Raw genomic sequence first — 17,076 nt, 5'->3', positions numbered from 1 at the left:
AAGGAAGCATTGCAGGCAGTTCAAAAGAGATTCACTAGGCTGATTCCTGGGATGAAGGGTTGACTAATCAAGAACTGTGAAGCAGGTGAAGACTTTATTCAGTAGAGTTTAGAAGACTGAGGGGTGATCCTATTGAAACGTGCAAAATTCTGAGGAGGTTGACAGGGTGGATGTTGAGAAGATGTTTCCACTAATGGGGGAACTTCCAATTAGGGGACATAGTTACAGAATCAGGGGGTACTCATTTAAAACTGAGATGCAAAGGAATTTCTTCTCCCAGAGGGTAGTGAATGTTTGGAATTCTCTACCCAAGATAGTTGTGGAGGATAGCTCACTGAGAGTATTTAAAGAGGAGGTAGATAGATTTTTGCAATATTGGGGAGTTGAGGGCTATGAGGAGCTGGCAGGAAAGAGGAGTTGAGGCCTGGGGCAGAGTAGCCATAATCTTATTGAGTAGCGGGTCAGGCTTGAGGGGCCGAATGGCCGACCCCTGCTCCTATTTCTAATGTTCTTTTGTTCTTATGAAACGTGTCTCTGGTGAAAGAGGTCTGAAACAAAAATGAAAGACACAGGTAGCATAGATAAGCCACATTGTGAAGCGTGTGAGCAGCTTTCTTGGTGGTCTATTGGTCAGGATTCAGCACTTTCACTGCTGTGGTCCAGGTTTGATTCCTGGTCATGGAATGAAGATTTACTGACCTCGTGCAAACTGTTAAAATGAGTCTGAGTTGTTTCTTGATGAAAAACAGAAGACGCTCATCTCTGCCAGAATCAGTGGAGTGAGAGCTGGAATTCTGCCTCAGAGCTGGAAATGTCACCCGTGCAACAGGTCGGGAACAAATATAGAGGTGAAGATAGGGAATGAGAGAAGGTCTGTGATAGGTTGCAAAACCCTAACCAAACCCAAAACCCTAGAGATGTTTGTGCAAGGCAAAATATAATAGGAATAAGGATGGCTTTACTGTTTACACCAACACAAATGCCTCCCAGATCTGGTTCCACATCTCGTGTTAAGTGAGAAGAAAGCTTCTCCCTGAATCTTCCACTTTTTTGCTGCACCTCCTTCCAAACATGGCAAACTCCTCCCGCATCTTCCATCCTGATATTTTTCTCTGTGAAATTTGAAACTAATGTGAATAAAGTTTGTGATGGTAAAAATATGTTAATCCCCTTGGGGAACTGAACCACACTGACACACACAGACGGACACACACAGACATATAACCCGAGAGTGACAGAGGGCAAGGGATTGTCTCGAAGGAGAGACAAACACCCAGAAATCAAGCCTAACACCAACCTGGTTCTGTTTTTGTTCCATTTCTCGCTGCAACTTTTGTGAATGTTTGCAGACGAATAGACATTAGAGAACGCTGGAGGTTTTAGATGGTTTTTATTCAACTTATTTGGATAATTAATTGTGCAGGTATACTGTAAAATTCAGGAATGATCAGGAGCATAATTGGCAGGATTCCAGCCTACCTGTGGAGATCCCAATGCATTCAAAACCCATCACCTTAACCACTCAGTCACGAATCCAAGCCCCAGATTTGCATTAATGATGTTTGTATAAAATCATAGACGGCTACATCAGTCGGTCATTCAGCATGTCGTTCACATGCCGACCCTCTGGAAGAGCAACTCAACAACTGCAATTCCACACCCCGCTTTTTCCCCACAGCAACTGATATTTATATTGTCTCTCCTCGAAATAAAACAAAGCACACTCCGCTGGGTTTAATGTGAGCTGGGATCTGTTGGTCCCAATGGGGTTGATCCCAAAAGGTAGACCATCTGAACGTTTGGCAGTGGTGGGATTCGCCTCTGTAGAGACTGGAGCTGTAATCCAGCGCTTTAGACTGCTCGGCCACATTACCACGGGGCACACGGCTGCTCATAATTTCCTTCACTGATATTATCATCGAACTAGAACAGAAGCAGAGTAGCAGGAATGGGTCATTGGGAAACTCGAACCAGCTCCGCCAGTTAATCAGATCATCCTGCACCTTGTAGTATACAGAAATCATCTCCATTATTCACTTCATTATTTCAGTGTTTCACTATTTCAATGTTTCAAATGATGTGTTTTTTTCCTGTGGTGACTGTGCGTGTTTGCTCAATGAAATGTTGATTAAAGGTATCGACTGAGGAAAATGAGGAGATGTTTGGTCAGAATAGACATTTGTTTTTTGAAAATTCGATTTGAAATCAACTATTTTTAAAATTTGAATAATTGTAAAAAAATTCAGAATCCAATCCTTCATCTCAATGAGTCAGGGAATCTTTGTTAATTTTCACACACTGAGCATGGACACGGCAGCAGCTCCTGCACCTCTTTCAATATTGTTGTTCTTAACTCAGAGTTTTCAAAAGGGAATTGGACAATGACTTGAAAGGGAGAAATAAAATCAGGGTTATGGAAAGAGACAAAGAAATTGAGATTAACTCGAAAGCTCTTTGTGGAAAACTGACATCGATACTATGGGTCCCTTGTAGAGCTGTGCCTTTTGATAATGACGTTATTGGATCAGTCTGTCTCCCAGCATTCACAAAGAGAGCAGCCGAATTCCATTTCTTCAAAATAAAGACTCAAAGTGTTACTGCATGACCTCATCGCTTAACATTTTAGTGAGGCCCATTGAGCTTTTCTCCTGTCCCCTGTTTCTGCAGGGCAGTGGTTATCATGTTTATCTAATATGTGAAGAGTTGCCTCGTTCGAAACTGGCCAGAACCATCATAAAAACTTGCAGATTGAAGTTTGTTGAAGACAGCAGGATGCAGTCAAGTGCCCTGGTCACTGATTAACCTTCAACCAAGATTATAAAATCTGCGCATTGTGAAGTCCCTGGCTTTGGGTGTTTGTTGAGCAGTGATTGGCTGCCGTGCTCCCTGCATGAAAACAATGACTCTCCTTCAGAAAGTACTTCAATAAAAGCAAAATACTGGAAATCTGAAATAAAAACATAAAACGCAGGTAGGACTCAGCAGGTCCGACAGCGTCTGTGGAAAGTGAAACCTGCTGAGTTTCTCCAGCATTTTGTTTTTATTTCAAAAAGTGCTTAATTGGCTTGAAAGTGGTTTCAGATATCCGCTGGTCAGGAAAAGCGCTGTATAAATGCAAGTCTGTCTTTCCTTAACTATCTTTAAATCCCAATCCTGTGGTTACTGACCCCCGTCAGTGAAAACAGTTTCTCCCTATCTGCACCATCAAGCCGCCCATCCCCACTGCCCCCACCCACATTATTTCGAACAGCTCCATGAAATCTCCACTTAAACTTGACGGGCAATATGATCGGCGCAGGCTTGGAGGGCCGAAGGGCCTGTTCCTGTGCTGTACTTTTCTTTGTTCTTTGCTCTAAAGAGAACAATCCCGGCCTCTATAATCTCTCCACAAAACTGAATTTCCTCGTCTCTGGACATGATGCAAGGCGGGGGATTGAGATGAGATTTTGGAAAATATTGTCAGTTGGCAGGTGGGAAAATGGAGAAGGAACCAAAACAGAAAACCCAGTCTCCAGCTTTGTGAATCTTTAGAAACTCTATGGGAACCGGAATCAGAGGGAAATGAAGGTTGAACTGTTCGACTGACCAGAGACAGTCAAGGCACCTTTCCCTTCTTTAAGACGCTGGAACATTGACTCTGATATTATCAGTAAAATTAACTGATCTGAGACATTGAAAGGGTTCTCGTTACTGCACATGAGGAATTCAAACCTAATATCGGCTTCGAGACAATCAGAATACTTGGTAACAGACAAGGCACCGAAAGGCTCGAAGGGAGACGGCACCGGTTGTAGGAGAGCTGGTTCCCGGTGACATGGATGTGTCTGCAGTGGGTGGGATCAGACTGTTTCCATGTATCCACAATGAATGCCCCACTCTTTATTTTGGAAGAGTAAAACTGATAGAGACAATTGTCATTCCGGTAGCAGCAATCTGAAGCTTTAACTCACTGACAACCTGGTCAAAGTCTTTATCAGTCTCTGTGGTGCAATTGGTCAGCGCGTTCAGCTGTTCGACCACTTTTGAAACCACTCAGGAGCGAAGCTCTCTCTGTTTTCTCCCCATCAGCATTGATTATCACACAGTTCCGGTCTGTCATTGGCTACTTGCGCTGAAATGAAAGATCCCCAAAATCTTGCCAGTTCCACTTTTATCCAGTGATCTCCCAGGTAAGTGGCTTTTTTCGAATATTAATTTCAAATATAATGAGAAAACATTTAGAGCCACCATGTACCGATATCTAGCCCATTGGAAATTTATGAAATTATTGGATTGAAACAAACCCGTCAATTATTCCCTCTTCCTCAGCTCCACAGTGAGTGAGACGGGGAAAAGCAGAAAAGCAGCAATATTCCGGCCCCGCACTCTCCAATCACCCGCTGCCAGCAGAAAGTAGCGACTGCAGCTTCAATCAGCGGGTTACTGTCCATCCCTGGGACGCATGATACTCCAACCCGGGCCAAACCTCCCAATACACCGAGCACAGGCTCAGGAAAACGCAAGTAGATTATATCCCGGTCAATAAACCTCCGAGCTGCATTTACAGAATACCCGAGTGAGTGAGTCACAAATAAAAGTCACACAAACTTTCTAAATCGTTTCACTGTAAAATTCCTTCATTTTATTGAAAAGTTAACTGTTGTCAATCTGAAAATGAGCGCCATGGGATTTGTGTTACCGAGTGACATTTTTACATTGTTTGCCGTCAGGTTTGCAATTCAAATTGTGTTGGATATTGAAGCGATTCTGATTTCAAAATGAGGTCACAAAGCAGCTAAACATTAAATCCAGAAACAAATCCTGAGGAAAATGGATCACAATGTTTGGAAGGAGGTGCAGCTGAGAAGCGGAAGCTGTGAATGTTGTTATTGATGATTGAGTGAAAAGCATTGGATCCTTGGTCAATCATCATAGCCGAGTGGTTAAATGGATGGTTCTAATTTCCACTGGAGTCTTCGCAGGTAAATTCAAACCTTACCGAATGTTCTTCTTATTATTGCTGATTTCAACCAGGTGTCCACAGAACTCCCGGATCAATGGAAGAGAAAACATCCAAAAATTCTCCTGATTTTTGGACTCTAAGGGAATGAAGGGCGATCGGGATTGGGTGGGAAATTGGTGTTGAGGTTGGGGATCCGCCATGATCTTATTAAGTGACGGAGGAGGCTTGTGGGGCCTTATGGCGTATTGTTGCTGCTTTGATTCTGTTCTGTTTCAGGAGCAATATCAGACAAAGCAATGGGCCAATACGCCATCTCCGGAATGCTCACAAATGAATAAGAAAATACGGATGTGGTTGGGTGGGTTTTCTCCTATTTAAAATGCTAAGTCCTTAGGCAGCAGTGTTCGAACCCATGTGTTCATTTTTAACAACAAATGTAAATTATTGAACATTCACTCACACTTAAATGAACAAGTTTGGATCATGCTCTTGCCCGGCTTCAAACCGCTGCTCTGCCACATGTGAAACGACCATGACCCCCACTGCCCTGCACAAACCCTGAGCTGTAAAGATCCCAATGGAGCTGTCTGGAATGTTACGCGGTGACGTCATGCAGCAGCACTTTGGGTCTTTGTTTTGAAGAAATGGAATTCGGCTGTTCTCATTAGGAATGCTGGAGACAGACTGATCAACAATGTCATCATCAAATGGCACAGCGCAGTAAGAGGCCCTAAGATGGAAGCAAAATATTGTAGATGCTGGAAATCTGAACTTAAAACAGAAAATACTGGAAAAACTCAGCAGGTCTGGCAACATCTGTGGGGAGAGAAGCTGAGTTTACGTTCCGAGTCCGTAAGTCTCTTCTTCAGACTCATGCCGACTCGAAACATTATCTCTGCTTCTCTCTCCACAGGTGTTGTCAGACCTGCTGAGTTTTTCCAGCATTTTTTGTTTTTATTACAATAAGAAGCCCTTCACTCCATCGTATCTGGGCCAGCTATTTTTAAAGAGCTAACCAATTCGTCTCAAATTCCTTCTCTCTTTACTTAAACCTGACTTTTCCCTCTTTCAATCATTGTCCATTTCTCGCTTGAAGAAGGAGTTTCTGCAGAATCCATGCACAATTTGCCTTTGTTAACAAAGTTTCCCTGACCCAATGACATGAAGAGTTGGACTAGGATTCCTCATACAGTGTTCGATACAAACATTATTTATTTATACAATTGATTTCATATCGAATTACAAAAGAACTTTATTTTGATCAAGCAGTTCATCGTTATTTCTGAGCTGCTGGCTACAAACGAATGTCATTTTCTCTACAAACGGGAGAGCTGGATTCAGGTTCCAGCCTCTGGAGGAGTGGGTCCGAATTCCACCGCTCCCAAATTTTCAGTTGCTTCCCACTTTCGGGCACATTAGGAATTCCCTTTGGGTGAGCAAGAGACAGCTACAGTTTAATACGGGGGTGGGTTGTGTTCCTTCATTTTGACAGGGTGAACGAGGAGAGACAATGTAACTATAAATTGTTGTGAGGGAAAGGCGGGTGTGTGGATTTGGTTTAGTTGCTCTTCCTGAGGCCAACACAGGCACGAAGGGCCGAACGACTCACTTTATAGTCATCTCGGATTTAATATGAAATTGTTTTCCCTAAGGAAGTGCTGTTAGTCGCTGGCGAGTTTTGAGAGTGATGTTTCTGACATCCATCGGGGTTTCCCCAATGTTGGTTTACTGACTGCGGTTCTCGTTATTCCCGATTTTAACCAGGTGCCAACAGAATTAGTTATCGGAACAATGGAATCAAACAAAAACTCCCGCGCTTCCTTATTTCCATTCATCTGCAAGGATTTGCGAAATCTGCAGACAGAAAAGGGACAAAACTGAACCAGTTTGGTGACATCCTTTCTTTCTGGGTGTTTGTCTCTCCTTCGGCCTCTGTCGATCTCGGTTTATATGTCTGTGTGAGTGTCCCGCTGTGTGTGTCAATGTGCTTCAGTTCCCCATTTTTACCATCCACACTTTATTCACCTTAGTTGTGTGGCTTCATATTAACATCGTAGAGAGAAAATAAAAACAGGTTTAAAAGGGTCAAGAGGAATTTTCTTTCTGTATTTCTGAGTGGAGACTGTTCAGCTACTCAGTGTCCACATGCTACAAAGCGGAAGGCGATTGAAATTTTCACAGAGCAACATTTAAACAGACACCGGGTCCTTGTGGTCGAGTGGCTAAGGCAATGGACACATCGAGAGAATGAATGTGTAAATACAAATTGTCCAAACTGATACTCCTCGGACATTAGGGACTTTCTTTCTTCTCGAAGCTGTTCCACGTGTGACATTTGCAGCTCTGATGTGAAACTTCAACTCTCACTCCACTGATTCGGGCGGAGCTGTTGTGCGTTTTCCGCTTTCAAACAATAAGTAAACCAGGCTTGTTTTAACAGTTTGTACCAGATCAATAAACCTTCATTGCCTGGCCGGGAATCGAGTCCAGGCCACGGCGGTGAAAGGGCCGAATCCTCACCTCTAAATCACGAGGAAAGCTGAATATAACTCTTGCAACGTGCTTTATCTACGCCACATTTGCCATTTTTCAGACACTTTCACCAGAGATAAGTTTCTCCCACAGAATTTTATCATAAACATCTTCAGGCAATGACAGCCACTGTTTTTAAGGGGTGAGCTGCAGTGAAGGGTTGGCACCAATAAAGTGTCATTTAGCTGGTCTGGTTCCAAACCCTGTTCTGGAATTAAAGAAAAACTTTGAAATTGCTCAGTGTCTTGACTTCAAAAACGAGAATGTAAGAAAGTACATTCCCATAGAGTGTAATAAAATGTCGAAATGACTGGGAAATGGTGCTGGGAAACATAAAATTAGAGACAGTTACAGCAAAGAAAGAACGTTGCCCTACTCCTCGTTCCACTAGGATACTTGCTGTGATGGTAAAATGACAACTGGCTCCATAGCTCAGTGGTTAGAGCACTGGTCTTGTAAACCAGGGGCCGTGAGTTCAATTCTCACTGGGGCCTACAATTTAAATTTATGAAATTTGGTAGCAAGGTCACCTTAAAAAGATATCGAAAAGTCATATGAATGGGCAACAAGATGGCAGATGGAATATAATGTAGGCAGCTGCAAATATGTTCACTTGATTGTAAAAATTAGAACAACAGAATGCTTTTGAAATGTGAGAAATTTATAAGTTCAGAGAGACCTGGTTGTGCTCGTACAAGGAACGTGGAAAATTAGCATGCAGGGGCAGCAAGAAATTAGGAAGGTCAATGGCATGTTGGCCTTTATTACAAGGGGATTAGAGAGCAAGAATAAAGAAGTCTTGTAACATGGTTTTGGTGAGGCTGCATCTAGAATCCCATGTGCTGTTTTCATCTCCACATTTGTAAAAGGATATACTGTCAGTGGAGAAGGTGCAGGGAAGGTTCACTAAATTGGTCTCTGGAACGAGGCGGTTGTCCTATGATAAGAGGCTGAATAAACTGGGCTTTTATTCTCTGGAGTTTAGAAGAATGAAAGACAATCTAATTGAAACCTGTAAAATTCTGAGGGGGCTTGATAGGGTAGACACAGAGAGATTGTTTCCGCTGGTCAGGGAGTCTAAAACGCTGGGGCACAGTCTCAGGATAAAGGGCCGATAATTTAGGGCTGAGATGAGGAGAAATTACTTCACCCAAAGAGTTGTGAACCTTTGAATTCTCTACCCAGAGGGTTGTGGATGTTCCATCAGTGAATACATTTAAGGCTGGGATGGACAGATGTTTGGTCTCTCGGGGAATTAAGGGATATGGGGAATGGGCAGGATAATGGAGTTGAAGCCCAAGATCAGCCATATTGCATTGAATGATGGAACAAGCTCGATGAGCCGTGTGGTCTACTCCTGCTCCTATTTCTTGTGATCATGTGTATGATAAAGACAATAATTCATGTTATAATAAAAACAGAAAGTGCTGGAAGTTCTCAGCAGGTCTGACAGCAAATGTGAAGGGAGAAACAGGGTTAAGATTTCGAGTTTAATATGATTGTTTTTCAAACCATAAATTGGCTGCTGGTTACGTCATTTTGCACAACATCGAGACAGGGAATAGAGCCCAGGCAGTGAAAGCACCGAATCTGAACAATTAGGGTGTTTCTACAGCATACTTTTTGAACGAAATTAACTTCCAACTGAAGGTTTAATGGTTTAAGACCACCTAAGATCAAGTAAACTCCCTCTCTCCCCGCTTCTACTTATATTACTGGCACAGTTCAGTTCTGCTTTGTGTCCTTTGGCTACAAGGAAATATTGTCCAAACTTTGCCAGTTCTGCTGTTATTCAGTAAGTTCCCGCACAAATAGATTTATGAATATTCATTTAAAATAAATTGAGAAAATGGAACACAAATGTGCATAACATCCAACCTATTAGATAGATTGGGCAAAAAGCTGCGAATATAAATTGATTCTCTGATTGCATATGCCGAACTGGAACCCACCATCAGACCGAGTGAATCCACTGTCTGTTTAAATGTTGCTCAGTGAACATTTCAATCTTCCTCCGCTGTGTCACATATGGGCACTAAATCAATAAGCAGTCTCCACTTAAATAAACACAGAAAGCGTCAATCTCCTCTTGCAACTTTTAAACCTGTTGTTATTCTCTGTACCATTTACCATGAAGATATATAATGAAATTGAATAAAGTTTGCAATGGTAAAAATGTCTCACCCCTCAGTAACTGAACCACATTGACACACACAGACATATACACTGAGAGTGACAGCGGGTAAGGGTTTGTCTCTAAGGAGAGGCAAACTCTCAGAAAACAAGGATGCCACTAATTATCTCAGCTTTGTTCCAATACTGACTGTAGATTCTGTGAAAGCTTGTGGATGAACAGGAAAGAAGGAACACAGAAGTGAAGCAGGAAAAACAGACGGGAGTGTTTGGAAGGTTCTGACTCCATTTAGCCAATAACTAATTCTGGAGGCTCCAAAAGGAAGGAACACTGAGCAACACAATCGGCAGGATGCAAACATGCGTGCGCAGATCCCAGTGGAGTTCCAATCCATCGCCTTAATCACTCAGCCATGACTGGAGATCTCACACTGGTATAAATGTTGTTCATGTAAAATCATGGAAATGTTACAGCAGAAACTGAGAGCATTCAGCCCCACCTATTCCCACTCACCTTGCAATTCCTACAGCCTCCCTTGTTCTCCCTACCAAGACAAACCACTTCAAATGTCAATGCCCCGAGCTTATCCTAAGCGATTTGATGAAACGTCCGAAAGGACGAACCAACAGAAACTTTGGCAGTGATGAGATTCAAATCCATGACTCGATAGAGACTGCGGCCTAAATCCAGCCTTGGACCAGTTGCACACGCTACTGCTGGCAATATGATAGTAACCATTGCCTTGAGTGGTATCAGTACTGAATTAGATCATAACAAATAGGAACAGGAATAGATCATTTTATCGCTCAAGCCCCTCACAGTTCCATAAAATCAGAGCTAGGGTAACGCCACAGATGGAGGCCATTCAGCCCAGGTCAGAGGATCGTCAGCCATCAGCTCTTTGACCCTTCTCCGCCATTCAATAAGATCATGGCTGATCTGGTTGTGGTCTCAACTCCACTTTCCAGTCTGTCCGTTACCACCACCCACCCCCAACCCCCGCTGCCCCCCATAACCCTTGACTCGCTTGTCTATCAAAAATCTGTCTAATTCTGCCTTGAATAAATTCGGTAACCCAGCCTCCATTGCTTTCTGGGGAACATTCCTCACACTAACGGCCCTCTGAGAAAACAAAAAAACCTCTTCATCTTTGTCTGAAATGGGGGACCTCTTACTCTTCTGGAACTAACTCACCTGGTCCCATTCCCCTGCCCTTTCCCTGGACATGCTGCAGGCTTTGGTCCAATTCCCTTTTGAAATCCACGACTGAATCTGCCTCCCCCACACACTCTATCTAACCCAGCCGCCGGCTCCATCCCTTCCCACTCACGGGGTAGTTTCTCCACAACCCGAGAGAAACGGCCGATTGTAAGAGGGATGGAGGCGGGCGGAGTGGGTGGGGAGACCTCACAAACACCCAGTGGAGCCGCCAAACCCCAGTAACAAACTCCGGGGCGGCGGCTGTTTATCGGGTGAGCGGGGAGGGATGGAGCCGGCGGCTGGGTTAGACAGGAGGGTTCACAAACACCCGGTGTAGACCCCAAACCCCCAGTAAGAAGATCCCGGGTCCGGGTTTAAACCGGCGGCAGAGCTGCTCGGGGTTTTCCCGCTGACAGGTCCGGGGCGGGGGGGGGGGGGGGGTGCGGTGAACGGCCGCCTTTATAGGGTTCAGCGTGCGGCGGAGCGCATGCGCAGCCACAACGGGCTCAGCCCCGCCCCTCATTCACTCCGATTGGCAGCCGCTGCCGCTCGGTCATCCAGCCCCGCCCCCTTCCTATTGGTCCGAGTCACAGAGAGAAACAGCAGAGAAACAGGCCCTTCGGCCCATCGTGTGTGTGCCGGCCCGCAAGCCCCCATCTATTCTAATCCCATTTTCCAGCACTTGGCCCCTAACCCTGTAAGCTGTGGCGTTTCAGGTGTTCATCTAAATCTTCTCAAATGTTGTTGCCTCTACCATCCCCTCAGGCAGTGAGTTCCAGACCCCAACCACCCTCTTGGTGAAAAAAAATCCTCAAATGCCCTCTAAACCTCCTGCCCCTTACCTTAAATCGATGATCCCTGGTTATTGACACATTGATCCCCTGCTAAGGGGAAATGCTTCTTCACTTCCACCCTATCTATGCCCTTCATAATTTTGTACACCTCTATCCCCTCAGCCTTCTCTGCTCTAAGTAAAACAACCCTAGCCTATCCAGTCTCTCTTCATAGCTGAAACTCTCCAGCCCCAGCTACATCCTGGTGAATCTCCTCTGCACCTCTCCAGTGCAGCTGGGGAGGCCGGAGCTGGAGCCAGAGATGCCGTCAATCACTCCCCAGTCATTTTGAGCTGGAGCAAGAGCAGTGCGGAAGCCCTAGGATGTGGGTGGGGAGGATTCAGAAACACCCGCTGGAGGTAGGAAACTGCCAATAAGAACCTGCAGCTCAGGGGCTTTTCACCACCAACAGGCCCAGGTTAACGGCCGCCATCTTGCTTCAGCAGCGAGCTTCGCGCATGCCCTGCTATCCTGGTGAAACGAGAGAGTAGGCGGGGCTTCAGGGTCCCAGTGACCAGGAGAAAAGTGATTCATTCATTGATTTTATTCTCACTCTGCACACAGGGGTTTGAGAACTGAACTGAACCAGAGCAGATGGAGGGAGAAAACTGGGAGTGGAGGAAATATATGGAGGAGATGGTATGATGGGTTTGGAATTTAGCACAGGAAATGAGAGTGTGTTTGGGCCAAGGGTTCGCAGCTTTGGGAAATGAGAAAGTAAAAACAAGAATTGTCTGCTCTGAATTCCTATGCTGTACTTACAGTGATTACTTTTGTAACCTCTCTTTACAGGACTTAGAAAGGAAGGATTTGGAGATGTGCACTGAATCTAAACATCTTGGTTGAGCCAATTGGTTATTCAGAACCTGAATACCATTAACCTTTGAAGGTGGAAGGGAAAATGTTCGTCCGTTTTGTCTCCAAGAAAATAATTGAAACATAAATGTGACTGGACAAGCATCGAGACACATATACCCGAGTGAGTTTTTCAGCACACTGACTGTGGAAGGAGCTTTAACCAGTTACACAATCTGGACAAACATCACACCATTCACAGCAGAGAGAAACTGTCACCTGTTGTGTGTGTGGATAAGGTTCCAATTGATCGGCTCAACTGTAGAAACACAAAGACATTGGCATTATGGAAAAACCTTGGAAATGTGAGGACTGTGGTAAAGGATTCAATTATCCATCCTCGCTGGAATACCATCGACGCAGTCACACTGGGGAGAGGCCGTTCACCTGCTCCAAGTGTGGGAAGGGATTCACTCAGAAAACCTCCCTGATGTTACACCAGAGAATTCACACTGAGGAGAGGCCCTTCAGCTGCTCCGAGTGTGGGAAGAGGCTCAGGTATTCATCCACCCTCACTACACACCAGCGAATTCACACTGGGGAGCGACCGTTCACCTGCTCCATCTGTGGGAAGGGATTCACTCAGTCAGCCAGCCTGCTGAATCACCAGCGAATTCACAATGGGGAAAAGCCGTTCACCTGCTCTGTGTATGGGGAGGGTTTCACTCGGTCATCCAGTCTTTGGTCACACCAGCAAATTCATACTGAAAAGAAGCCTTTCAGCTGCACCTCTTGTGGAAAGAGTTTCGGGCATTCATCCACACTCGCTGTACACCAACGTACTCACACTGGGGAGAGACTGTTCACCTGCTCTGTGTGTGGGAAGGGATTCACTCAGTCATTTGACCTGGTTAGACACCAGCGGCTTCACACTGGGGAGAGACCATTCACCTGCTCCGTTTGTGGAAAGGGATTTGCTCGATTATTCAGCATCAGTTACATCAGTGAATTCATACTGAGGAGAGTCCATTCAGGTGCAGTACCTGTGGAAAGAGTTTCAGACAGTCATCTGTCCTCATTGAACACCAGGGAATTCACACTGAGGAGAAGCCGTTCAGCTGCACTTCCTGTGGAAAGAGGTTCAAGCATTCTTCTGCCCTCACTGTACACCAGCGCACTCACACTGGGGAGAGGCTGTTCACCTGCTCCGTGTGTGGGAAAAAATTTGCTCGGTTATCCAGCCTTCACTCACACCAGCGAATTCACACTGAGAAGAGCCCTTTCAGCTGAAATATCTGTGGAAAGAGTTTCAGACAGTCATCTAAGCTGACTATACACCAGCGAATTCACATTAAGGAGAGACCATTCACCTGCTCCGTGTGTGTAAAGGGATTCACAAGGTCCTCCAACCTGCGGACTCACCAGTGAATTCATAAATGACTGTGGAGTTGGATTCTGCGGTTACTGCTTCTGTTAATCATGTCCAGGATTGATCGTCTGACAATAATTAGGTTTGTTCCTGCTGATGTTAACAGCCGTATAACTGGCTGGAGTTTAATATTCTGAATCTGTCACTGATTTTCTGGACTGCAGTGTATCTCTTAAAAGCATCATCTGTGATATTACCCTTAATTCAAGAACCCATGACAGGAACGCATTTATAATAAAATAATTAACTTTTACTTTATCCTAAATTTATCTTTGGTACGAACTCTATGATTCAGTGTCTGAGAGGTTCCACTGATTAACATCTCCAATTAGAAAGTGCTGATTAATCCTTGCTGACAATTCTTACTGACATGCACTTGCTTTACAGTGACACTTCTGTTATGTAATTAAATTATCAAGGAAGATAAACAAAATAGTGAAGTATTTTATAGGCTCATCAATGAAAGCTTCATCAGTCAATGTTGATATTGGTGAATCTTGGAAGTCGCTGAGTTCAATCTTTTCTGACACAGCAGCAGCAACATTTGGGAAAGGTGGAACCCACAACAAAGACTGGTTTGAGACCCACTCAGCAGAGATGAAGCTGCCATTGAAGCAAAAAGCAAAGCCTACCCAATTACAACATAAACCCAACAGCTAGAGCACTGTGTAACTTGAAAGTAGCTGAGACAGTTGTGTAAAACACAGGGCGATACTGTGCAAATAAACACTGGATCAGCCCACGGCATGAAATCCAAACTGCCTGTGACAATGGAAATCTACGTGCTGTGTATGATGGGATCAGGAGGGCGCTTGGTCCAACCATCACCAAAGTTGCCCCCCTGAAATCAGCAGATGGTGAAGTTCTCACTGACAGAAGTAAACAGATGTCCCACAGGGTTGAACTTTACCGTGAGCTGTACTCCCGTGAGAAGGACATCTCCCAGTCTCCGTTGACTCTCTCCTGCAGCTTTCTGTCATGGTTGAGTTGGATGAGGACCCTCATCACTTGACCTCGAAAAGGCCATTAATTGCTTAGCAAGCAGAAAGACACCCAGCAAGGATGGAATTCCAGCTGAACTGCTCAAGCCCAGAAAGTCCCATCTACTGTCACACCTTCATGAGCTCCTCCTTCTCTGTTGGGATGTAGGATCCTTTCCACATGACACGTGTGATTGAAGAATGATCACAATATACAAAATGAACGTTGACAGAGAAGATTGCAATAAGTACAGAGACATCTCATTCCACAGCATTCACTAGGGTCAGGCTTAAAAGACTCCATCTACTTGCAGACCGAGTGTATCCAGAAGCACAGTGCGGTTTCTGTGCTGGCAGATCTACAGTGGACATGATCTTCTCCATACACCAGCTACAAGAGAAGTTTATAATTGGGATTTAATCGAAAATGCTGCCAGCTTCTGTGCTGAGAAAAGTGAAAGGTTATAACGACTGAGTGAAAGTAAACCTTTAAGTATGAATTACAATGAACTTGTACAATTGTAAAAGGCATCGAAAAGTTTGATTCCCTAAAGATAAGCTTCAGCCTTGAGGTTATGATCCGGAGCTCACAAGCTGTGGGAAGCTCCACCCTCTTTAACTCTTTTCAGTCTCAGAAGGTTGAAGCTCCTTTTGCCTGTGAAAGTGAACTTTTTCAGTTTTATTTTTCTTCAGTTTTATTAATGTCACTTGGAAAGGTGCCTGGAGGAAGAAGAAAAAAAAACATTTGTGAAAAGCTGAGAAAAATACCAAAAGAATTGAGAAAACAAAGATTGAAATGGGGTTTGGTTCATCCTTGATCTGAAAATGAAGTTACATAAAGTTGAAACAAGTGTGCACATTTGAGAATGTTTCTTCAGCCTCTTTGCTAACAAGCTGAGAAGTTAACCCTTTCCACTGACAGCACAGTGACAATGTAAACAAAAGGCTTTTCTTTATAAACATTTGGCTTCATCCCATTTGTTATTGTTCAGGACAAAGTGCCTGAGAACGGGAGTGATCTGCAATCTGATTGCAAGTATCTGTACTTCTGTCTCTGATCTACAAACACCATATTATGTGAGTATTAAATGGGACAATATAGTTCCTCCAGTGCTCCTGAATGAGATAGAATAGTAATTCATGAAATGATGCATTTAGAATAAAAGATAGAGAAAATCACACCACCAGTTGGGAAATGGAATAATTCACCTGGGTATAGTTCAATGGAATAGTTCAATCTAATGTACATGTACATTCTAGTTAAAGCCAGGAAAGTGTAGATGAGAACAGTAAACAGAGATTTCTCTTGGTGATGTTTGTGTCCTTGCCTCTGTATTTAAAAGAAACAGAATTTCATAGTCTGGCCACTATCCAAGGCATCAAAACCATGCAGGGTTAGATCAGCAAAGCTCTTCAGACAGACACCCCATTGATATTTTGATAAGATCACCTGAAAGGCCAAGAGTAGATTGCATAGGTTCGCACATGATATTGGGATACAGCGTGAGTGTGCAGATGTGATATATTCCATGTGGTGTAATTAACATGTGGAAATGCATGGTGACCCTGTACTGAAGAACAGTTCCCAGACATGCTCAGCTACTTGACAACAGAACAACACGAAGTGATTATTGTGGAAAATTGAATGAGACATTTTAAATCATCAAGACATTAACTCACACTCCATGGTGAAACTAACTATAAAACAATCAGCATTGAATTAAACACACTCGTATCTATCAGAGGGAATGAAGTTAAAGTGAAGAAGGAAATAGAATCTGGATTTAGAAAATATCCACAAGGTGGATGCTGGTAAACAGAGCTGGAGAATCTTTAAAGTCCGTGCGTGAACTTTTGTTTGAACCAGACATATTTACGACATGTCAATAATTTAGAATTGTGAGAGATGATCGACAGGTGGGGTGGATGAATCTAAGTCGATAGTTATCACATTTTAGTGGAAAAGTTTTGACATTTACTCTTGGTGGCAGCTCAATGGTCTGTGTTGCTGATTCTGATCATTCTAGTAGCTTTAGTATGTTATCTACGGTTTGTCATCAAGAAATTCGGAAAACAAGCTCGTAGCTTAGAAATAGTGAGGTTAGTCAGAAATCAGTTGTGAGAAATCAATAAGGATATTCCCTTCTCAAGCTGGGGAGATCTGTGAGAAATCACTGTCCAATCACTTTATAAAATCTCCTGAAATGTACTGAATATGATAGGAATAGCTC

General features: G+C 43.8%; 2 protein-coding genes and 1 non-coding gene across 3 annotated transcripts in view; 2 read left to right on the top strand and 1 right to left on the bottom strand.

Annotated features, from left to right (window-relative positions):
• LOC144697486 (uncharacterized) overlaps positions 1–17,076 on the bottom strand; it is a 352,987-nt gene that overhangs the window by 86,671 nt on the left and 249,240 nt on the right. The gene's annotated exons all lie outside the window — the stretch shown is intronic.
• trnat-ugu (transfer RNA threonine (anticodon UGU)) lies at positions 7,896–7,968 on the top strand. Its single transcript has one exon. It is a non-coding gene; the product is annotated as a tRNA-Thr (tRNA).
• Positions 13,188–17,076, top strand: part of LOC144697563 (uncharacterized) — an 89,392-nt gene continuing 85,503 nt past the window's right edge. Inside the window, exon 1 of the mRNA XM_078569611.1 lies at positions 13,188–15,922. The gene's annotated coding sequence lies outside the window, so the exon portion shown is untranslated. The remainder of the gene's footprint in view (positions 15,923–17,076) is intronic.

Source organism: Cetorhinus maximus, chromosome 23 (assembly GCF_964194155.1).
Source record: "Cetorhinus maximus chromosome 23, sCetMax3.hap1.1, whole genome shotgun sequence".
In the NCBI taxonomy this organism is placed as follows: Eukaryota; Metazoa; Chordata; class Chondrichthyes; order Lamniformes; family Cetorhinidae; genus Cetorhinus; species Cetorhinus maximus.
The sequence above is the reverse complement of the archived record's forward strand: the minus strand, read 5'-3'. Positions and strand labels throughout refer to the sequence as shown.